At 35.5% G+C, this 25676-nt stretch overlaps 1 long non-coding RNA gene across 1 annotated transcript in view; it reads right to left on the minus strand.

Annotated features, from left to right (window-relative positions):
- Positions 1-23604, minus strand: part of LOC131383641 (uncharacterized) — a 103762-nt gene extending 80158 nt beyond the window's left edge. Inside the window, exons 1-2 of the long non-coding RNA XR_009213806.1 lie at positions 23477-23604; positions 16487-16585 (exon numbers count right to left, since the gene is read on the minus strand). This is a non-coding gene — a long non-coding RNA (uncharacterized LOC131383641). The remainder of the gene's footprint in view (positions 1-16486; positions 16586-23476) is intronic.
- Between the last annotated feature and the right edge of the window lie 2072 nt (positions 23605-25676).

A 25676-nucleotide genomic window follows, 5' to 3' on the forward strand; every position in this document is an offset into this window, starting at 1 on the left:
CAAAAATGGAAATCTATTCAGCCAAGAAGCAGCTGAATTTCATACATAATTTCTAGTAAAGAAATTATTGACACATAGCTCAACATGTTATATTGTCACAAGAAATTGGCACCAAGCTGAAAACTTGAAGTCCTGACTCTTTCTTTCCACTCTATTGATAAATCCCTAGGTGAACTTAGATAATTCTTTTTATTCTCTAAACCGCAATTTCTTTAACTATAAAACTAAGAAGCCAGATTAGATTATTCATAAGGTTTATTTCAGCTCTGAAATTCTGATTCTTCTGAACTCTTAAATTATTTAGCAATGCCGGACTTCTCATGAAGTAATACACCTTACTTCAGGGCCTTATCCAATACTATTATGTGAGTTAAACTACATATTTTTTCAATGTGATGAACTTTATTGTTGAGGCAGAACCAATATGTCCCATGATTTATTCCTTTTACAGTCTCAGGTGTAAAAATATTTCCCCAATATGTCATTCTTAGTTTTCAGTCTCTTGTTTTTAAAAAATGTTTGCAATTAGTTCTGAAAATATTTAGTAATAATTTTCCATCTCAGATTTATAGATAGACCCAAGTTCCAATTAATTTCACAATTTTCTATCCCAACAAATTGCCTCATTTTATCATTTTGAGTTAATTTTAAGAGTTTTCAGTTTTGAACACATTCTAACTTGTTCTCTTTTTATTAAACCACTTTGCCTCCTTCTTAGGTCCCTAGTCCTCATTACGAGTCCTAAGACTAGTAGAGATGGAAAATGCCAGCAACTTGGCAGAGTAAAATTTTCAAGCAGAGATAGAAAATGTCAGCAACATGGCAGAATAAGATTTTCAAGTACTTATCCCATTATAAAAGCATCAATTTGAACAACTACCTATGCATAAAACTATCTTCACAGCAGCTAGGAAATCTCAGTGAGAGATTACAGCACCCAGGTGAAGCACAGAAATAAGGAAAGATGCATTGAAAAGTATACAAAGAACAGTTTCACATTACACACACCACCCTTCCCCCCAGCATGGGCAGCACAGTGCAAAGAAAAATACTATCCACATAGGGAAAGAAGAATAAAGTGAAAAGTCAGCTTTCCCACAGACCCCAGCGCCAGGTTCATCACAGTAAACCAGTACCAGGCTGGTCCCTGCAGACTCAGGCTCCAAGCCCACCCCAGCACCAGGCCAACACCCATGTTCCCAGGGTTGTGGCCTCCTCAGTGCAAGGGGAGGCAACCACAACTCCAGAATCCAGGATATCCCCTTCAGACCCAGGCTCCAGCCACACTCCGTCACCAGGCTGGCCCTTGTGGACCTAGAATTCAGCCCCATACCACAGACTCAAGTGCCAGGTTTATCCATGCATACTGAAGCTTCAGGCTCATACCTGCAGACTTAAGCTTCAGTATAGCCTCTGCAGACCCAGGCTCCAGGCTGGCTCCTGTGGACTCAGGTGCTAGGCCTGCCTTCCCACTGACCCAGAACCCAGGCCACCCAATCTAAGGACAACAGCAGCAGACTAATCAGAGAACCCACTAAATGGCCCACATAAAATCTCTGGATAGGCTAACTACTGAAGCCAGTCAGTAAAGACTCTAAGAAGTGCCTAGTTCTTCAAATGCACAGACATCAAGGCCACTAGGATCATAAATAATCAGAAAACAATGACATCACTAAAGGAACAAAATAAAACACCAGTAACTTATCCTAAAGAAATGAAGATTTACAAACTTCTCAACAAATAATTAAAAATAATAATTTGAAAGTAGCTCAGTAAGCTGTAAGAGAACCCAGACAGGCAACCAGACAAAACAAGGAAAATAGTAATGAATAATATGAGAAGTTCAACAAAGAGGTAGAAACTAGAAAAAAAGTACCAAATTATAGTTCTGGAGCTGAAGAACATAATGACTGGGCTGAAAAATTCCATAGAGAGCTTTAAGCAGAAGAAAGAATCAGCAAGCAGAAAGACAAGTCATTTGAAAGTAACAAGTCAGAAGAATAAAAAGAAAAACCAATGTTGCATTTCTACACACTAAAAATGACTACATAAAAAAGCAAAACAATCTCCTTTACAGTGGCATTGTAGAATGATAAAATGCTTAAGAATAAATTTAACCAAGCAGTTGAATGATCTGTACACTGAAAACTACAAGATATTAATGAAATAAATTTTGAAGACACAAATAACTGGAAAGATATCTCATGTTTATGGATTGGAATAATTAACATTGTAAAATGGCAATTCTACTCAAAGTAATCTACAGAGTCTTGCAATCCCTGTAAAAAAATACAATGATATTTTATAGAAAAAATCCTAAAATTCATATGGAACTACAAGAGAATTCAAATAACCAAAGCAATCTTGAACACAAAGAACCAAGCTGGAGGCATCGAACTATCTGATTTCAAAATGTACTACAAAGCTATACCAATCAAAACAGAATAGTTCAGGCATAAAAAGAGACATATACATCAATGGAACAGAATAGGAGAGCTCAGAATTAAATCCACATTCATGGCCAATTTATCTTCAATAAATATGCCAAGAACACACAATAAGGAAAGTCTCCTCAATATACTGTGCTGGGAAAACTGGATATCCATAGTCAAAAGAATGAAATTGGAATCTTATACCATATGCAAATATAAACTCAAAATGAATTTAAGACTTAACTGTAAAATTGCTAGAATAAAATATAGGGGAAAAGCTTATTTATATTAGGATAGGCAATAACTTTTCTGATATGACACCAAGGCACAGGCAGCAAAAGCAAAATAGTAGACAAATGGGAATGTATCAAACTAAGAAGCTTCTGTACAACAAAGAAAATGATCAACAGAGTGAAGACACAACCCAAGAAATGGGAGAAAATTTTGCAAGCCATATATCTGATAATGTGTTAATAGCCAAAAATATAGAAACTCAAACAACTCAATAGCAAGATAACAAATAACTCTATTAAAAAGTGTGCAAATGACCTGAATAGACTTTTCTCAGAGGAAGACATACAGATAGCCAATAAGTATATGAAAAGATACTCAACATACTTAATCATCCAGGAAATGCAAATCAAAGCCATGAGATATCACCTCACAATGATTAAAATGGTTAAGATAAAGACAAAAGAACAAGTATTGGCATGGATGTGGAGAAAAGGAAATCTTGTATACTGTTGACTGAAATGTAAATTGTTGTAGCCATTATGGAAAACAGCATGTATTTTTCTCAAAATATTAAAAATAGACTACTATATGATTCAATAATCTCACTTCTGGATATATATCCAAAGCAAATGAAATCAGTATCTCAAAGTACCTCCATGTTCAACACAATATTATTCACAAAAGCCAAGATATAGAATCAACCTAAATGCCAGTCAACAGAAGAATGGACTATACACACACACACGCACACATGTATATACACACATATATAATATTATTTAGTATTAGCAATGAAGGAAATCTCATCATTTGCAATAACATAGATGAATGAAGGATGTTATATTTAGTGAAGTAAGCCAGGCACAGAAAGACAAACACCAAATAATCTTGCTTATCTATAGATCTAAAAAGTAGAATTTACGGAAGTCCAGAGTAGAATTAGCAGTTGGCAGGGGCTTGGGACTGGGAAAAATTGGGAGAAGTTAATCAAAGGGTACAAAGTAGGAGTTATTTGCATTTTTCTTGATGCAAATAATTTACTTTTTAGTTTTGCAGACATAGTTGTAGTTATGTAGTTGAGTATTCACCTTATTCTAATTGTTTTAATGAGAATTTCAGTTTTGTGTGATTCTAAATATAAATTTATATTTAAGAATGTAATATTCATGTTCCCCTTCCCATCTCTGAAACTATGCTTCTTCCCAAAGCCCTTCTTCAATATTAAGGAAGAGAATTTTCTCACCACCACTACTGATCTCTGTATCATTTATCCACAGTTTTAACATTTATTGGACCCTAAGTACTTGGCCTGATGATAAACTTTGAGAATATAGAGAGAGAAGAAGAGAGGTTTTTTTTTTTCTTTTAAAGGAGTTAAATTACATTTTGAAGGATGAGTGAAGTTATAAGAGAGAAAATGGAGGCTTGAAGATCAGAAAACACAGCATTCAAGAATCTGCAAGTATTCTAGGATGGCTAGAGCACTGCATCCTCCATAAAACACACTAAGACTAATCAAATATCAGTGGAATGTGCATGATTTATCTATATAATTATTTCCTCTTCCTATGTTGGCCCTAATATAGGGCAATATACTTTCTGATGAAAGAAAATAAAATATATTTTTTCTTTTTTTAAAATTTTCACCATTACTCATTTCCTTTTTTTTTTTCTTCACAGTTTTTTAATTTATCACCCAAACCCACCATTCAATTCACCTATCTTTCTGGGCCCTATTTCAGGTGTCACTATGTAAGTAGGAGGCAATTGTAAACCATGCCCAAGGACAATTCTTTACTAGAATTCTAGCATTCAGCATTTATGGATTTAGAAGACTAAAAGCTGAGGTAAAGAGATGAAAAATTAGCTTCACACTCAGATCTCACAATCAGCACTGTGTGTTATGAAGTCCTGGATATACAAGTTCTTTAAGATCATCTTTTAAAGAAATGTGTAAATTGAAAAAAAATAATAATAATTTGGCCAGGCACAGTGGCTCACGCCTATAATCCCACCACTTTGGGAGGCTAAGGCTGGTGGGTCACCTGAGGCCAGGAGTTCTACCAGCCTAACCAATGTGGAGAAACACTGTCTCTACTAAAAATACAAAATTAGCCCCCATCTCTACTAAAAATACAAAATTAGCCAGGCATGGTGGTGGTGCATTCCTGCAAGCCCAGCTACTTGGGAGGCTGAGGCAGGAGAATCACTTGAACCTGGGAGGCAGAGGTTGCAGTGAGCCAAGATTGCACCATGGCACTCCAGCCTGGGCAACAAGAGCAAAACTCTACCAACAAAAAAAAAAAAGGAGAGGAAGAAGAATTTTACACTCTTTGTAAAGAAAGAAAGGAAACAGTACATTTGATACTTTAAAAAAGTGACAAAAATTTTTTTTAATATATACATAAGCAGAGAGAGTGCCTGGTTTGTCCCCTAACCCCAAAAGGTCCTTAATGAGCCAAAAAATATACATAAATATAAATGATAATTTATCTATAGATACTCACACCCTGAATGGCATTATGAATACATTTGCCTATACACACATACATGCATGTGCGTACCTGAGATCCTTGCTCTCTGTTGAATGATCAAAGCCTATGAGATGAAATTAGCTTCAAGGGTCAGACTTATTTTAGATAGGTGACCATAAACATCCAAATTAAACAGATTCTCCACAATTATCTCTCATCAAAGTTTGCAGAAGAGTGGCACTGGTATGGGAGAAGGGCAGAAAAATGCTGGGAGAAGAGGGGCAGGGTCCCTGGCGAGGGCTCCACCCTCGAGCTTGTACCCACGGACCTAGGTGAGGACAAGCACTCCTGTTTTTGTGCCCAAATGTTGCATTTTCCAAGACCACCCTAGCCTGCCATGCCCCCTATCCTGTGCCTATAAAAACCCTGAGACTCTAGTGGCCATGCACACAAGTGGCTGGACATCGAGAGGAACACACCAGCAGAAGGGCACACAGGCAGTTAGACGTCTAGAGGAGCAGAGGAGCAGAAGAGCACACCAACAGGAACAGCAGACACCAGCAGGCCATCGACCAGTGGAACAATGTGGATGCTGGGGGGAATTTGCCCAGGGTGGTCAGAGGAGAGTCCAGCCATTGAGTGACCGAACTCCAGGGGAAAACCACCTTCCCACTCCATCCCCCTTCTGGCTCCCCATCCATCTGCTGAGAGCTACTTCCACCATTCAGTAAATTCTTGCATTCATTCTCCAAGCCCATGTATGATCCGATTTTTTCCAGCACACCAAGGCAAGAACTCTGGGATACGGAAACCCCTTTGTCCTTGTGATAAGCGTCTAATTGAGCCGATTAATACAAGTCGCCTACAGACAGCAAAACTAAAAGAGCACACTGTAACACACACCCACTGGGGCTTCAGGAGCCATAAACATTCACCCCTAGACACTGCCATGAGGTCAGAGCCCCACAACCTGCCCATCTCCATGCTCCCCCTAGAAGTTTGAGCTGCGGGGCATCAAATAAGTGAGCCACACCCTCATCACACACCCTGCAAGGGGGATAAGGGAACTTTTCCCATTTCAGCACCATTCACCTTTCCCATCCCTTCCCATTATATATTCTCTATACAACCATGGCTACATTAGCTCTTTTCATATTTATGATGTAATTAATCATCTAAATCAGATACCAACCATAGACAAAGTAAGTATAGCTAATTGGATCTAGACTTCAGTGAAATATTTTCTGGTCTGGTTCTTTCTCCTTTTCCCCAGTTCTACATGTCTGTGTGTGTGTGTGTGTTTTTTTTAACTAACAGAATTTTTAACTTTTCATTGGCATACATTTGGTCAATTGACGTATATTCTGTAAAGACAGGTACTTACAAGCCAAACCATTCCCTTACTTGTGACAAAGATTCTCTCCTTGTTCAAACGTAGTCAAGATCCTCTGAACTCCCTCCTAGGCCAGACCTCAATTTAGGCTATAAAACTGCAGCCTCTCAGCACAAATGATTCCATTATTTTCCTGCCCCAACACTAAGAGGCTTGAACAAACACCACCACAGTTTCTGGGGTGACCTAACCCCCAAACCCCCTTTAAAGTGTCTGCCTCAGAAAGCTCAGTGCTTCCAGGGGAATTTATTTTTTGTTGCAGCTAAAACCTGGTAATAGACAGGTCTCTGAATACTCTCTTAGGGCAGTTACTTTTGAAAGCTTGAAGTTGTAAATATAATACTTTCTTTCCTCTTTTGAGACTGATGTTTCCCACCATCTAGAACTTTCTTCTCAAGAACCTGAGATCTGTCTCTTTGAAATGCAAACTTCAGGGAAATAATTCTGACTCCCTCTCCCAGCCTGATGGGCATCTTGCTCCAACATGTACCACTGCCTTCTGTCATAAATATAAGAAGTTCACATCTCCTCCTGATAAGCACCAATTTAAATACAAAATTTCTCCTCAAGCCTCCACGTTTTCCTCTTCCTCACTCCCTCATTCTCCCTTAAAAATGTCCAGTACCTCTGTACAAATCAAAGCTGAGTTAACACTGGAACTTCTTTCCCATTACAACATGAAGGATAGAAGACTATCCCACTTCAAAATATGCCACTTTAGCATGAGGATTATTTTGAACTGAAGGCAACTGAGAAAAAGAAGATACAAGAAAAATGTTCTGCCTTCTTCCTATTTGCCTAAAGACAAAATATAAATTTGTAAAGATAAAGATGTCCCCTCTTTTTTCTGTAACAGGAAGAACACAAGTAAATCACCAAAGACAATTCTAGACCCTTGTCAGCTGGAAGTCAACAGAGGACACTCCACGACAAACTTTATCACTAGCCCTATCTTCCATTAGTTTCCCCCATATATTTACCTTCCCATGACTTGACACTCTAGAAACTCTATGTCCTTTTATTTTTGTTTTCTCAATTCCCTAAATGTGTATTGTTCTTTTGGTGGGATCCTACACAAGCCCAAGTTCTAACTCCTGTCTTAGTCTATTAATATTGCTATAATGAAATATCACAGACTGGCTAGAGAAAAGAAATTTATTTTCTCACAGTTCCAGAGGTTGGGAAGTCTAAGATGCTTTTTGCTTCTAAGATAACACCTTGAATGCTATATTCCCTGAAGGGGTGAATGTTATGTCCCCATGTGGAGAAGGGCCAAAGAGCAAAAACGGTAAAGCTAGTTATCTTTATCTCCTTTATAAGGTTATACTCATTCATAAAGGTGGAGCCTTCATGATCTAATTACCTTTTAAAGGCCCACCCTGTTAATATAGTTTCCTTGGGGATTAAGTTTCAACATTAATTTTAGACGGAACAGAAGTGTTCAAACCATAGCACCACCTCTTTCAATTACTTATGTTTGAGTACTCCCATGTGTATGCACACACATTTGTTGATAAATCTGTTTGTTTATCTGTCTTTTGTCAGTCTAATTCTCAAGCCAATGAACCTAAGAGGGGTAGAGGAAAAACAGTATTTTTTCTTCTTTACCAAAGGTTATTGATGAAAAACCTTTGTCCTTACCAGTTTATCTTTGACACTTGCCAGCATGATGTTCTGCAAACTGAAAACAAAGGAACAATGTCTCTTTTTGTAACAGTACCAACAACAAAGGCCGAGGACTAAAGGGTTTCACAAACGGGGCCTGGAAAAGCTCAGAGGGACCAAAAACTAGTTTCTCTATGTGCTAAAAGTATTATGCATCAAAAAGGAGCAACTAGTTAATTATGAGATTGGCAGATAAGTGCTAAAATGGTTGGGTGACTAACTCATGATGATAAGATTGCAGATTATCTTTTTATCATTTTGAGCTTTTCTATATTTTAACTTATCAAACATAAACAATTATGCTATTAATCAGAAAAATTACAATGTCAGAAGACAGTTTCAAAAACTATTTCAAAAGTGACAGTGATGCATAGGAGAAAGAGAGACAGAGAGAGAGAAACATCACCAAAATAAAAGAGTAGAAGCAATCTGGCTTTCTCAGTTGTTCTCCCCCTCCAAAAACAAAACCAACTACCTAGTGCCAAGGTTATCACCAGAAATATCTCAGAACTCAAAATTAAGTCTGTGACAATCACTGGAATCACAAAGAAGTGAAAATCTGCCAGCAGATGATAAAAGAAATGGACCACTCTAACTGCAATGCCCCTTCCTGAAGCTGCTAGATACCACACAGAAAAGTCACCCTACACTCCAGTTTCTACACGGGAAAAGTAAAATCAAGGCAGACAGCCAAGTTCCCCATCATCTTGGGGTTTTTGTTTTTGTGTTTTGAATCATAACCATTCCTACCATAACCCATGGGAAGCATTGTAAATGGCCTGTAGGGCAAAAATTCCTGAAGGCAGCTAGAGAAAAAAGGTAGGGTGGGGCTAGTAACATTCAGCTCATAAAATTTGGTGGCTATTCTTTGACTTGGGCAAAAAAGAGGTGGCTATTCTCTGACTTGGCAAAATCAGGGAGGCTGTTTAGCAGCAAAATACTGTAGGGTATATGCTCCATGGGTCCTCTGGCTGCAAACATCTAGCCAGCCTTCCCAAAAAGCCAGGGGTAATCTTTGGGATCCCCCAATATTCAGGAAGGGCAGACTAACTTTTGTAAGAGCCATGGCAAACCTAGGCTTAGGGTGCCATCTAGTGCCATAAAAGAGGCAGCAATCTCAGGCCAGGGGAACTCAATCAACACAATACCTATGTAGAGACATGCACTAGAAAAAATAAATCAAGCCAAACAGTAAAGACTGAGGTAAATGATTAATCCTTAGTGCAATGATATAAACAGAGGTTTATAAGAAATAAGAGCAAATGAGGAACCATGACCTCCCTAAACGTAAAAAAAACAAGAAGACAGTGACTGATCCCAATGAGATGACAATGTGTGAGCTCTTGGATCAATAATTCAAAATAGCAGGTTTGAGGAAATTCAGTGAACTCCAAGGTAACACAGAAAAGCCATTCAGAAATTTATCAAATACCTTTAATAAAGAGGTTGAAATAATTTTTAAAAATGAAACAGATATACTGGAGGTAAGAAATACAAGTTAAACTGGGAAATCTATTGAAGGATCTTAATATTAGAATTAATCAAGCAGAAGAATCAGTGAGCACAAAGACAGGAGATTTGAAAATACACAGTCAGAGGAGAAAAGAATGAAAAATACTTACAAAAGCTAGAGGATAGTCTCAAAAGAGCAAATCTAAGAGTGACTGGCCTTTGAAAGGGAACTGAAAAATTGTAAGGAGTCAGAAGTTTATTCAAAGAAATAATAAAAGAAAACTTTCTAATCCTACAGAAAGATATAAGTATCTAGATATAGGAAAATCAAAGGTCACCAAAGAGATTCAACCCAAATAAGTATACCTCAGGACATAAAATGATTGAACTCAGAAAGGTTATGAACAAAGAGAGGATTCTTAAGGTAAAAGATGCAAATAATGTATTCGGGAGCTCTGATTCATGTGGCAATAGACTTCTCAGCAGAAACTTTACAGGCCAGGAGGAAGTGGGATGACATATTCAAAGTGTGAAAGCAGTAAAAATGTCAACCAGGAATACTGTATTCAGCAAAACTATCCTTCGCATATGAAGTGGAGATAAAGACTTTCAGAAAAACTACACTGAATTAATCAACATCAGACCTGTCTTACAAGAAATGTTAAAGTTTTTCAACTAGAAAGAAAAGGATGCTAATGTTCAACAAGAAAAAATCTGAAGGTATAAAACTCACTGGTAAAAGTAAGTACATAGAGACATTAAAATAGTTTAATACTGTAATTGTGATGTGTAAACTACTTATATATTTTGTATTAAGATAAAAAGACAAATCTAACAGAAATAATAATTACCACAATATAAGAGATAAGCCATAATAAAAATGCATAAATTGAGACAACAAAAAGTCAAAGTGTTGTGGAAATTGAGGTAAAATATGTAGTATTATAGTTTATTATTTGTTTATATTTTTTCTTTGAGATCAAACTCGTCATCATTATTTTACTTATTATAACTAAAAGAAGTTTTTTTGTAATCCACATGGTAACCACAAAGCAAAAACCTCCAAGAGATACACTAAAAATAAAAAGTAGTGAATTAAAATATATTACCAGTGAAAATCACTTAACCACAAAGGAAGAAAGTAGGAAAAGAAGAATTAAAGACAGAAGTAACAAAAGAGCCAGAAAACAAGTAACATAATGGCAGTAGTAAGTACTTACCTATCAATAATAAAATTAAATGCAAATTGACTAAATTCTTCAATTAAATGACACAGAGTGGATTAATAGATTAAAAAAAAACAGGACTTGACAATATGTTGCCCACAAAAAGCTCAGTTCATCTGTACAGAAACACATAAACTGAATGTAAGGGAATGAAAAATTATATTCCATATAAATTAAAACCAAAGAAGAGAAGAAAAAGCTATACATATATCAGATAAAATATACTTTACCTCAAAAACTATGAAAAAAGGCAGAAAAGGTCATTATATAATGACAAAAGAGTCAATTCATAATAAAAATACAAAAATTGTAAATATATATGCACCCAACACTGGAGCACTCAAATATGTAAATCAAATATTAATAGATCTAAAGGGAGAGATATACTGCAATACAATAATAGTAGGGAACTTCAACACCCCACTTTTAGCAATGAACATACCATCCAGACAAAAAAAAGAAAATCAACAAAGAAACATTTAAGTTATAACTATTCTCTAAACCAAAAGGACCTAACATTTACAGAATATATATTTTTCTCATTAGCACATGGATCATTCTGCAGAATAACCATATTCTAGGCTACAAAACAAGTTTCAATAAATTCAAAAAAGTTGAAATCATATCAAGTATCTTTTCTGACCACAATTGAGTAAAACCAGAATTCAATAACAAGAAAAACTTTAGGTATCTTACAAATACATAGAAATTAAACAACATGTTCCTGAATTACCAATGAGTCAAAGAAGAAATTAAGAAGGAAACTTTGAAAGATTTTGAAATAAATGAAAAAGTGAAACACAACATAACAGAAACTACAAGATACAGCAAAAGTAGTACTAGAGGAGTTTATAGCAGTAAATGTCTACATTAAAAAAGTAGAAAGAGTTCAAATAAACAAGGTAATGATTCACCTTAAGGAACTAGAAAATCAAGAACAAACCAAACTCAAAATTAGTAGAAGAAAATAAATAATAAAGATCACAGAAGAAATAAATGAAATTGAGACTACAAAACAATACAAAAGATAAATTTTAAAAGTTAGTTTTTTGAAAAGATAAACAAAATCAACAAAACTTTACCTATACTAAGAAGAAAAGAGAGAAGACCCAAATTAATAAAATCAGAGATGAAAAAGAGACACTGCAACTGATAGCACAGACATAAAAAATGACCAGTAGAGACTACTATTATATAATGACAAAAAAAGTTAATTCATGATAAAAATATACCAATTGAAAGTGTATATATACCCAACACTGGAGCATCCAAATATATAAATCAAACATTAATAGATCTAAAGGGAGAGACAGACTGCAATACAATAACAGTAGGGAACTTCAACACCCCACTTTTAGCAATGGGCATACCATCCAGGCAAAAAAAAAAAAAAAATCAACAAAGAAACAATAAATATGCCAATAAATTGGAAAACCTAGAATAAATAAATAAACTTCTGGACACATACAACCTACCATGACTGAACCACGAATAAATAGAAAATCTGAACATACTAATAGCAAATAATAAGATCAAAGCTGTAATAAAAAGTATCTCATCAAACAAAAGCCCAGGACCTGCTGGGTTTATTAGTGAATTCCACTAAACTTTTAAAGAGCTAATACTAATTCTACTTAAACTCCAAAAACTTCGAAGAGGAGAAAATACTTTCAAATTTGTGCTTTGAAGCCATCATTACCCTAATAGCAAAATCAAGTAAGAACATAATAAAAAAAAAGAGAGAGAGAGAGAAAACTACAGGCCAATATCCCTGATGAACAAACATAAAAGCAAAAATTCTCAGTACTAGCAAACTGAATTCAATAGCACATCAAAAAGATCATTCTCCATAATCAAATAGGATTCAGCCAGGAATGCAAGGATGGTTCAACATACACAAATCAATCAATAAACATGATATATCACATTAACAGAATAAAGAACAAAAATATAATTATTTCAATCGATGCTGAACAATCATTTTACAAAATTCAACATCTCTTCATGAGGAAAACTCTCAAAAAATTGGATATAAAAGAAACATAGATTGAAACAATAAAGGTCATATATGACAAACCTGCAGCTAACTTCATACTAAATGGGGAAAAATTGAAAGCCTTTTCTCCAAGGTCTGGAACACAACAAGAATCTCTATTTTCACCACTTTCCCTCAATATAGTACTGGAAGCCCTAGCCAGAGAAATTAGGCAAGAGAATAAAAATAAACGGCATCCAAATTGGAAAGAAAGGCATCAATTTGTCTTTTTTTGCAGAAAACATAATCTTATATTTTAAAAAAACCTCAAGACTTAGCCAGAAAGTTGTTAGAACAGATAGACAAATTCAGCAAAGTTGCCAGATATAAAATATACATAAAATAAGTAGCATTTATATGTTAGTGAATAATCAGAAAATATCAAGAGAGCAATCCCATTAACAATAGCTACAAAAATACCTAGTAATAAATTTAATCAGGAGGCAAAAGATCTCTACAATAAAAACTACAAAACATAATGAAAGAAATTAAAGGACACAATTAAATGGAAATCCCTTCTATATCCATGGATTGGAAGAATTAATATTGTTAAAATGTCCATATTATTTAAGGTGGTCTAGAGAATCAGTGTAATCCCTATCAAAATACCAATGATATTTTTCACAGAAATAGGAAAAAACAAGTCTAAGATTTGTAGGAAAACACAAAAGACCCCAAATAGTCAAAGCAATTCTGAGCAAAAAGAATACAACTGAAGGCATAACACTGCCTGACTTCAAAATATACTGCAAAGCTATAGTAACCAAATAAACACAGTAATGGAATACATAAAAGCAGACACAGAGATCAGTGGAAAAGAATAAAGAACTCATAAATAAATTTATTTATTAATACATCCAACACACTTTAGACAAAGGACCAAAAACATACACTGAAGAAAGGACAGTCTCTTCAATAAATGATCTGGGAAAATTATATTCATATGTAGATGAATAAAACTAGATCCATATATCTCACCATATATAGAAATCACATCAAAATTGATGAAAGGTTTAAATGTAAGACCTGAAACTATGAAACTACTAGAAGAAAACATTGAGTAAGTGCTTCAGGATGTTGGTCTGGGCAGATTATTTTTTATTAAGACCTCAAAAGCATAGACAATCACACCAAAAATAGACAAATTCAATTATTTCAAGCTAAAAAGCTCTGTACAGCAAACAAAACAATCAACATAGCGAAGAGACAAGCTACAGAATGAGAGAAAATGTTTACAAACTGAACTGTTCATCTGACAAAGGTTCAATAAGCAGAATATATAAGGAATTCAAACTACTAAACAACATAAAAGACAAATCATCCAATTAAAAATGGGCAAATGATCTGGATAGATAGACATTTCTCTAAAGAAGACCTACAAATAGGCAACAAGTATATGAAAAAATACTCAACATTACTAAATATTAGGGAAACGAAATAAAAACCATAATGAGATTATCTTACCCGGGTTAAAATAGCTATTGTCAAACAGATAAAAAACAAAAAATGTTAGTAAGGATGGGGAGAAAAGGGAACTCTCACACACTGTTGGTGGGAGTTCGTACAATCATTATGGAAAACAGTATGAAGATTTCCCAAAAAACTAATAATAGAAATACCATCAGATCCAATAATCTCAGTGCCAGCTATACATACAAAGGAAAGAAAATCAGTATGTCAAAAGATTATCTGCATTCCCATGTTCATTGCAGCACCATTCACAATAGTCAAAATATGGAATCAACTTGCATCCACCAACAAATGAATGGATAAAGAAAATATGGTATATATACACAATGCAATACTACTCAGTCATAAGAAAAGAATGAAATTTTGTCATTTGCAGTAACACAAATGAGCCTGGGGAACATTATGTGAAGTGAAATAAACCAGGCACAGAAAGAGATTATGGCATGTTTTTCCTCATGCATGTGAACTAAAAAAGCTGATATCATGGAGGTAGTGAGTAGAATGGTAGTTGCCAAAGTTTTGGAAGGGGAAGGAGAAGAGAGGGATGAAGAAAGACTGGCTAATGGGTATAGAAATAGTCAGATGAAAGGAATAAGTTCTTGTGTTTTATAACCCAGTAAGATGACTGAAGTTAACAAGAACGCATAGTATACTTCAAAATAGCTACAAGAGAAGATTTTGAGTATTCCCAACACTGGGAAATGATAAATACTTAAGATGATGGATATCCTAATTACCCTAATTTGATCATTACATGTTATATATATATGGATCAAAATATCATATGTGCCTCATAAATACATATAATTATTATGTATCAATAAAAAATGAAAAAAGAAAAGAAAAAAGAGAAGGAAGGAAGATAGGGAGAGAGGAAAAAAGGAAAGAACAAAAAAGGAACTTTTCACTGAAGTCAACCAAATCCAAATTCAAATTTTAGCTTTGCCTATTGTGTGATCTTAGGCAGGTAATTTAGCATCTTTAAACTTCAGTTTACTTAAAAATTGACAAGATAACTCTTAACTCATATGGCTGTAAAGAAAGTGAAATAAAACATATTTATATAAATTTAAAAGAATTTTCATTGTTATTATCAAGGTGAATCTTTGCCTTCCCAAACTTTAAAGCCTGTCCTGAATCCACTCTGGTACTGCTTTCTTAACCTTTAATTCATGGAGACACTGTGGTTTGTAGCCCTGACACTCATTTCATAGATACTTAAAGACTTAACAAAAGAATAAGAAAAACCTCATGTGCATTCACGTAGTGGACTTTTCACAAGTAACGTATGGCATCTATTAGCAACAACAATAATTATGATGATGATAATAATAAATAATTCCTGTAACCTTAGTCTCTGTCAGGTTCTGGGTTAATCACTTTATGTGCAATATTTTACACAGTGACCTATGGAGGTGGATACTATTATTACACGCTAGTAACTTGCTAAACATCATTGAGCTAAAAACTGGTAGCCTTGGATCTTTAACCCAATCTTTGAATCTTCCAAAGTTCAACAATCTTTGAAGTTGTTTATACAACTTCAAAGAGTAGCCTTCTGACCACTTTGTCATCTACAGAATGAAATAAGTACATTTCTAAGGCATATTTCCAATTTCTTTTTCTTTTCACAATCTTGTTCTTACATAAAACTGCAGTTTACCCTTCATATTCCAGTTCTGCATCTGTGTATTCAATCAAACACAGATGGAAAATATTTGGAAAAATATAAAAATAAAAAGTAATACAATAATTAAAAATAATGCAAATAAAAACAGTGTAACAACTATTTACTTAGTATTATAAATAATCTAGAGATGATTTAAAGTATACAGAAGGATGTGCATGGCTTATATGCAAGTATACCATTTTATATAAAGGACTTGAGCATCACAGGAGATTTTTGTATCTGCAGGGGTCCTAGAACCAATTCTCCACAGATTCTAAGGGACAGGTATATATTGAACTCTACATTGTGTGTCATCCTTTCCCTGAGGCATGACAGAAACAAAAAAAGTCCAAACTCTACAAATGAATCTAGTCATGGGAGCTGAAGAAACCACCAAATCTGTGACCAGTTACAATTCTGATGTATGTTACAATACCTGCTTCACAGATACCACAAGCAGAAAAAATACTGTCAAAGCATTGTGATTCCATTTTTCACAGATTCTGGAATGCAATCACACCAGGCTGAACTAAATCTGTTAGAAAGTAAATTGGTACTCTGGTTAACTTTTTAATCATGTAACTCTGGCTAATCAGAATGAAAGCAATTCTGAATTGTCTACATACAACTATATTTGTATGCCATAGATACAGGGTGATCCTATTCCTTGAAGATAATGCCTTTGCTTTCATGTAATAAAATCACGGGCCGGGTGCGGTGGCTCATGCCTGTAATCCCAGCACTTTGGGAGGCCGAGGCGGGTGGATCACAAGGTCAGGAGATCGAGACCATCCTGGCTAACATGGTGAAACCCCGTCTCTACTAAAAATACAAAAAAATTTAGCCGGGCGTGGTGGCGGGCGCCTGTAGTCCCAGCGACTCGGGAGGCTGAGGCAGGAGAATGGCATGAACCTGGGAGGCGGAGCTTGCAGTGAGCCAAGATTGCGCCACTGCACTCCAGCCTGGGCGACAGAGCAAGATTGTCTCTCCAAAAAAATAAAAAATAAAAAAAATAAAATCACATCTTATAATATCAAATTAATGAATTTGGGGATTCTAGGAACAGACACCATCTTTACAAAGTTTAGGAAATCGTACTGCACAATAGTTTTAAAGTGTGTTAGATTTTTAATGAGGGTGGTTTTGAGTTTTTAAATTAGCAAAATCATGCACACATTTGTTTCTTCTGCCCTTAGAGATTATAAACACCCAGAGGCAACTCATTTTTGTGGAGTATTTGCTGTCAAGAAGCAATGAAGTGCAAATGGAAGCCAACTGAACTTAGCAATTTGTTTACTCAGAAACCAAACAGCTGGAGAAAAAAAAAATTGAGTATTTTAATAATTAGTCAGTCATATTAGATAAGGGACATTCCAGTGTATGATATAGCACTATAATAAGGAAGCTGCCACTCTGGATGATAAAGAATTAGCAATTAACCTTCTTCAAACTCAAGAAAACATCCCCAGAAAGGAGGGAAAAAAGTTTTTAAAAATCCTTTGGTTTGAATGATATTTACTAAGTCTCCAGAGTCAAAACAATTATTTTTAAAGTTTTATGCGATAATATGCTTTCAGTACACTCACAAATAGAAGGCATATGTGAGCCAATGCTAAAGATTATGGATTTAAGAAATTATAAACTAGCATAGTTATCACATGGAACTGCTGTCAACTATCTGATCAGAAGTTAAATTCTGACAATCCTTTAGCTTTAATGTCTATATCTATTGTAAACTGTAAAAAAAAAAAAAAAATGCAAGTAAACCTCTGCTGTAGCCCAATTGTTATCTACCTTCTGATACTACATGCTCAATTAACTATAAGCAACACCCACTTAACTTCCAATCTTTAACCACAAAGTCCTTTCAACATGTACCTGCTCAAAACATTTTTAAAATATAAAAAACATACTCAAAGAAGAGATAGGACCACACACCATTGACATATGAGATTATGACTATGGTCCAATGAAAAGCTAGGCAATAGGAGCCAAAATGTTGACTTTGTCCAAAGCTCACATCTTCACCTCTGGCCAACTGCCAGCCAAAGGAGAATGTGAATCTTTCCCTTTCCAGAGAAATATTCCAATTAACAGTTCAGATGGAGAATTGACTTAAACTTCGGATACTTTGCTTTTGTGTAGCTATATCTAAACACGTATATTGGTCTTTGAGGTCCTTATGAACAACTGGAGAACTAAACTAAATAACAATTATATCACGTATATCCCAAGGAGTATAAAAAACAAAGAAATAATTGTGTGGAGTTGCATTTGGTACCTTCAGGGGAGAAAGGAAAAGAGCTGAAGGATAGAGAGAAAAGGAAGCAGAAAAGGAGTTGAGGAGAAATCAGTATGGTTACAGTCTCACTGGCAATTCTTAAATTTGGTTACAAATCAAAATAACTTTGTACAGTAGCAGTACCAAGTCAGAATAACCCAGAACGTGTTCTTCTTTTTACTGTTATTGTATGGCTGCTGCTGCTACTGATGCAGCTGCTTTTCCTCAAGAGGTTCTGATATTTCTGAAGAAGGACATTTTAGAGGCTGTAGTCTTTGGGTTTGTTTGTTTGTTTTTGGAGCCTATAGTCTTTGGAACCCAAGTCTATCATGTAGCAGAGTTGCTTAGGGACTTCCAGTATCCAGAGGAATAAGACCATGTACTACTAACCTTTATTTCCTATAAAAACAGGCTGTTTTTTCTCCCCTTTTGATCCCTGTATTAGTCAGGGTTCTCTAAAGGGGCAGAACTAATAGCATAGATGTGTATATATGTAGAGGAGTTTATAGTTTATTAAGGAGTATTGACTCGCACGATCACAAAGTGAAGCCCCACAATAGGCCGTCTGCAAGCTGAGGAGCAGGGAAGCCAGTCTGAGTTCCAAAACCTCAAAAGCAGGAAAGCTGAGAGGGCAGTCTTTAGTCTGCAGCAGAAGACCTGAGAGTCCCTGGCAAACCACTGGTGTAAGTCCAAGAGTCCCAAAGGTGAAAAACTTGGAGTCTGGTATTTGAGGACAGGAAGCATCCAGCATGGGAGAAAGATGAACGCCAAAAGACTCAGCAAGTCTGCTCTTCCATCTTCTACTGCATGCTTTATGCTAGCCGCACTTGCAGCTGATTAGATGGTGCCCACCCAGATTGAGAGTGGGTCTGCCTCTCCCAGTCCACTGACTCAAACATTAATCTCCTTTGGCAACACCCTCACAGACACACCCAGGAACAACACTTTGCATCCTTCAGTCCAATCAAGTTGACACTCAATATTCACTATCACAATCCCATAGATGTGACTGTGATGAGATTTTATCATGATCACTTTATCCTACTGTTACTCCTGCCAGAAAGATGGTGCATTACACCTTCCTGGCTTTGATGTAGACAATGAAACTTTCTAATAGATTGTCAATTGCTTTGACACAAAAGCTAGAGAGAATGTAACTTATCCCAGAACCTTTTTCGCAATCTATCTCCAGCACTGCAGCTGTCAAATTTGGCCCCTAAAATGCCCTTGATTAAAGGAGTCAGCCAAAGAAAGGGTAATAGTCTGCCAAGTTAGGTGGCTATAATCCTCAATATTGGTAACTACACTTCAAATACATTGAGCTTTGTTGTAGAAACTTAGAGAGTAAAACTGATTCATCTAAACAAAAGATGATTCAGATCTTGTGAGACTAAAAATGTTGAGGATATTCTAAAGTATCTCCTGCAACTACATTACCTTCATTTGTGACTTTTGTCAGATCTCCCATGACAGCTTCTGCCTAATGCGGCCATCTGAGGAAATCTTAGGCAATCATAGAAAATATTACAGATGGCTCATTTTTCTGAGGTAGAGCATCAAGTATGAGGAAATCATAGACAATCAGAAAATACTACATGTGGCTCATTTTTCTAAGGAAGAATACCAAATTTGATGCTGGGTTTTATTGTTATAACATAAATCTGAGGCCTGTGCCATTTGTGGTAAATAGCTCTGAGATTTCATCAAGAAGAAGAAAAAATTCGCCTACTTCGCCTTCGGAGCTAGTCAGAACAATTAACTCATCTGATGTCATCAACCATTTGCATCACGATCTCATTCAAAGCCCTCCTTGACTTAAGCGGAGTTCATCTCTGTCAGCAAAAATGCATTGCTCTTCACTTTCAGTCTCTCATAGACTCAAGAGTTGGAAATATTTATAGAACTGGTCAGTAATACAGGACCAACTTGTCTCCCATTGGCTAATATCTGGGTCCTTCATTTTTATTTACAAGTTTTTCTCATGAGTAATGGGATGACTTTGTTCAAATTTCTATCATGTATAAATTAATGCGTCACTTAATTCCTTCTACAATCAACAATATCAAAGTGTAGCCTTCTGCTTGTCTGACTTATAGATGGTCTGGGCTGATGAAGAAACACTATGTTAAAACAGCAGCTTTAGTAGTCTCTGAATAGGGTTCAGTCACTTCCACACTTTTGTCACAATTGGCATCAATTAATTCACCTTATGGAACCATTTATCAAATGTTTAAGAGCTAAAACACAAGGGTTCTTACTTGGGAGAGGGTTACTCTCCCAACCTAGCCAACGAAATTAAAGCTAATTTACCCCCAGAACAAATTAAACCTTAGTTATGGATTTAAAAAATTCTGATGCCCAAACTTAGTGAGTTTCAACTTCACTCCTTCAGAACCTCCTTCACAATCTATTTAAAAACTGTCTTCAAACCTAATTTCACATTTGAAAAAGCCACATCTAGAAAGCTCTTTCCACACGGCATTTTCCAGGCATTCTCAAAATAATTCAGGGATAGAGATGGTGAAATCCTTAGCTTAAAATGTCATTTCAGAAATTAATCCCACCAGAAAATAATGCTTCTTATATTGACATAGCTGTGGCTAAATTAACTTTTAGACACTGAAGACATTATTAGTCCTGATGCATACATAGTCACAAACGACGTTCTAAGAGAGGGGTTCTCTGACCCTGAGCACACAACCAAACCAGAGCCAGAGGAGCACTCTAAGTCAGCATCATATTGCTTCATTTTTTCATAATGCTTTATAAGCCTAGTAGACCAGGAAACACATATCCAGACTTTGTCGTTGGAAGCCTAATATTTATTATTATTGTTGGTAATAAAAATAGTTGTCATTTACTGAGTATTTACCGTGTACCAGACTCCATGTTAAATATCTCCACATTGTCTATGTGCTTAATAATTAATATTTGGGAAAATATTAATTTTAACATTAGGAATCCCATACAGTGAATATTCAAAAGGAGACCTAGTTTTCTATGAAGTCTTTTTCTTAAAATAGCAGAGAAGAACTTGCCTAATTGCACAGCTACCAGCATTCTAGAAGGAAAATAGAAAGGAAGTATGTTTGGGGGAATAAGTCCTGATTACCTGCAACTGGGCAAAGAGAAGTGAATGGAAATCCAAGGAAAAAGGGATAAAAAAAGAAAATATATTACAACACTAAATCTTCAGGAAATATAACAATATCAAGCTATACTATTACTAATTGGAGAGAAGACAGATAAAGAAAATACTTTAATAGCTGGGTAAAGAAGGGTATTTGCCACATTCATGTCAAACATGAAGATTAAAGCAAACTAGGTAGGCAGTTTGGAGCCTGTATAGCTTAACTATGGATTTGCATTCACTAAAAAGCTTAGTATTTAAATTCTTGAATTCCTTTGCCTGGTATATTTCATCCATGTTAAAGTGTGATGAAAGTAAGACTAGAAACCCCTGCTTTTATCGTACACTTTATCACTAGTTGAAACTTAAGTAAAAACCTTTCTGGGATTCAGTTTTACCAATTGTACGGTGGAAATTAATCAAACCGCTCTGCCAACAACATACAGCTTTTAAACTACACCATATTGCTTGAGGCAATGGAAAAGAAAGCTCTTTGACGTGACAGAAAGCACTACACAAATGTAAAAGTTATTATTCTCATTTTGTGTCCAAACGCAATCAGTTCCAAATTGATAGCTAGATACTACAATCCTTCAAGAGGGGCACTGGACAATATAAGAAATGTCTAGTATACTACTAGGGTCTGTGCCTCAGTAACTGACAGTGAAAACAGTATAATGAGAATGGACCAAAAAGATCCATTGAGAATAGTATATGAAGGAAGAAACACTGGAATATTTCCCTTGTATGTCCACTGGTTGGTTTAATTATTCATTCATTAAACCTACTATTTCCTCCCTGCTTGGGATGCTTCAAGCTTATTTTCTCTTATTCCTTGTTGAGTAGATATGAAGAATAGAATAGTAATTCCTCACATATTTTCCATAATCAACACCTAGATTTTTCATCTTGAGGAAAAATAACTCCATTAATCACTCCAAAGTTTTCATTCTCCCTGACAAAGATTGTCTCTTTGACCAAATTTTAGTCAGGCTCCTCTGAGCCCAGTGAGGCTCCATCCTCAGGTATGTTCTCCAAGAACCCGGTGATAGCAAGAATCCTGTCAAGTTTGATTAGCCAGAGTTCCTCACCCTTGATACCTATTCACCCTCCATATCTGATAGAGTTTCTCATCCTCTACCCGTCTTTTAGAATATGATGACCCTGATCTGCCTTCAGAAAGAATCCTGGTTAGGGCAGTTTAGCCATAATCCCCCATTACCCTTGACATTCTCATAGTAATTTTCTATCCATTAACCCCTCCAACCCTACCCTTCTCCTTGGCTACAAATAACAGCTTTTCCTTGTTGCACTCACAGTTGGTCCCAATCTCTCTCCCCTACTGCAAAACCCCATTGCAAAAGTCCCTATAGTATTGTGGCAGTCCTAAACATAGTCTGAACTTACTGTTTTTAATAAGTTTTTTGAATCATTGTTTTTAACCTCTCTCAAGGAGAAATATTTTTCAACTCTCTAATTATCCTCATTGAACTTGTCTGGACTATAGAGATGTGGAAACCTGTAATCTCTGTTAAATTCTGTCCAAATGGAGAAAGGTCTCTTCATCAGATATTGTCCTGGTGAAAGCCTTCCTGGGCTTGAAGTCATCTGGGTTACATAGAAACTTTCAGGCCTGAACTTAATTAAGCACTAATTGCTAGTGTCCTTATGCACCTGACCAAAAAAAGGAAAATCTTCTTTGGAGGAAAGCAACATAATGCTCGATCTTGAATTATTGCAGCAATTAGCTTTTCAAAATACAATTTTCAGCATACAAGCTAAAATAACTAGAGATATGTGTGGACAAAAACTTCAAGAAAGAACCAGCACAAATAACAGACAACTAACTGAAAGTTGATTTGAAAATCTTGTTAAGGAGCTAGAAACTATGAACATGATATAGAGAACTGTTTTAAAGAGTCAAAATGTTAGGATATTGTCTTAGGCCATTTGTGCTGTTATAACAAAATATCACAGACTGGGTAATTTATAAACACAGAAATATATTTTCTCACAGCTCTAGAGGCTAGGAAGTCCAAGATCAATGCACTGGCGTCTGGTGTCAAGTAAGAGTCTATTCTCTGCTTCTAAGATGATGCCTTGATGCTACATCCTCTGGATGGAACACTGTGTCTTCTCATGGGTGACGGTGAAAGCGAAAAAGAAGTAAACTCCATCCTGCAAGCCCCTTTATTAGCTCACCTAGTCCTATTCATGAGGACAGAGCCCTCATGACTCAATCACTTCCCAAAGGCCACACCTCCCAATGCTGTTGCTATGGGGATTAAGTTTTAACATGAATTTTGGAGGGTAGGGAAAATACATTTAAATCATAGAAGATATTACAATAGAATTTAAGAATTTAATGGATACAAATAAAGAGAGAAGAAAGTATAAAGAAGAGATATGGTGAGAAATGAAGAGCAAGGCCAGGTGCGGTGGCTCACGCCTGTAATCCCAGCACTTTGAGAGGCCGCGGTGGGCAGATTATGAGGTCAGGAATTCGAGACCAGTCTGGTGAACATAATGAAACCCTGTCTCTAGTAAAATACAAAAAATTAGCCTGGCGTGGTGGCAGGCACCTGGAATCCCAGCTTCATGGGAGGCTGAGGCAGGAGAATCGCTTGAACCCAGGAAGCGGAGGTTTCAGTGAGTCAAGATTGCATCATTGCACTCCAGCCAGGGTGACAGTGCGAGGCTCCATCTCAAAAAAAATAAATAAAGAAGAGCAATAAAAGTGATAAATATATGGGAGACTCTATATGAGAAGCGATTCTATAAAACAACAATAATAATGCTTTTCAAAAACATACTGTATAAACACACATTTTACATATTACCATTTGTTGTTTTATACAGTCACTGTTTATGTAGACTTACCCATATTTGCATATGTGTATGTGTAAGAAAATCATAGCATACAAGTCAGTATAAATGAATTGAAATGTTGTAATGTCCTTGCAATGTCCAGGGAAAATAAAAAGTGCATGTTGTAATTTCCAAGGCAAGCACACACACACGTACACTCACACACAAACACACAGATGGTGAACAATTCTAACTGAATGGAAAGTAAAAGTTAACGCCCCAAATAACAAGAAAAGAAAACATAGCCAGAGCTGATTATTTGAATGGGAAGGAGACACGTAAGGAAGGGAAGGACATTAATATCATTTTTACATTAAGGGAAATCAAAAGATGCATGGAAAACTGGTAGAGAGAAATGCGGGTTTAAGAACAATAAAGGCACACAATTAACCAATACAAAATTAAGAGAAATACTAGAGCTTTCAAAATTGGAAGATATGGAGAGGTGATATGAAGTATTATAAATCAGCTTAATATTCATCTTTTATAATGGGAAATCAAGTTCATAAGTCAGGAAACAGTATTATAAGCATTTCTTTTTTTAGAGTAATTACCTAAGAAATTGTAATAAAAAAATAATTTGATGATACTATCTTAAAAATGGGACTTAGAATGGTGAAAGATGAAATAAGGAGCTGCTGCATTTTATTTGAAGTTTTTCTGTTTAATTACCTTATACTTTGGATAGATAAAAATTTAGATTATATATGATTACACATAATTTTAGTTTTGTATTATATTAGCATATGAATATAGCGTATTATGTTTACATGTTAATTTATATTACATATAATAAAATAGATAGCATACATGATAGTATATGCTATATTATTAACAATATATGTTTTATATTAAATATAATTATATATACTTGATATTATATATTTTCTTATATATAATATCCACATTTTATATATTTATGTTTATAGTTATGTATTCCAGCTGGAAAATTGACCTGCTATTACCCTTATGAGCTAACCTTATTTTTGCTGATCTTTAATGAAAAGTTGTTAAAATTCAGGTCATATTTTCACAAACTCAGAATCAGACAGATTAGATTTCAAATTTCTCTTCTGTCATAATCTGGCTATGTGAGATACAAAAATTCACTTAACTTCTTTGAGTCTCTATTTTCTTATTTATAAGGTGAGAAAAATCATAACTATTTTCGGAAGTGTGATTGTTGAAGAAAATATATTTAAAATGCTTAGCCAGTGTCTTCATAAAAGTAAATGCTCAAAAAATGAAAATAATGATATTATTTAACACCATTAATATTCATTTATTTAATAAACATTTTGGGAGTATATTATATTTAATAACTTTCCTAAGACTGCCCACAAGAAG

The sequence above is a fragment of the Hylobates moloch genome, unplaced genomic scaffold (assembly GCF_009828535.3).
Source record: "Hylobates moloch isolate HMO894 unplaced genomic scaffold, HMol_V3 SCAFFOLD_5, whole genome shotgun sequence".
NCBI lineage: Eukaryota > Metazoa > Chordata > Mammalia > Primates > Hylobatidae > Hylobates > Hylobates moloch.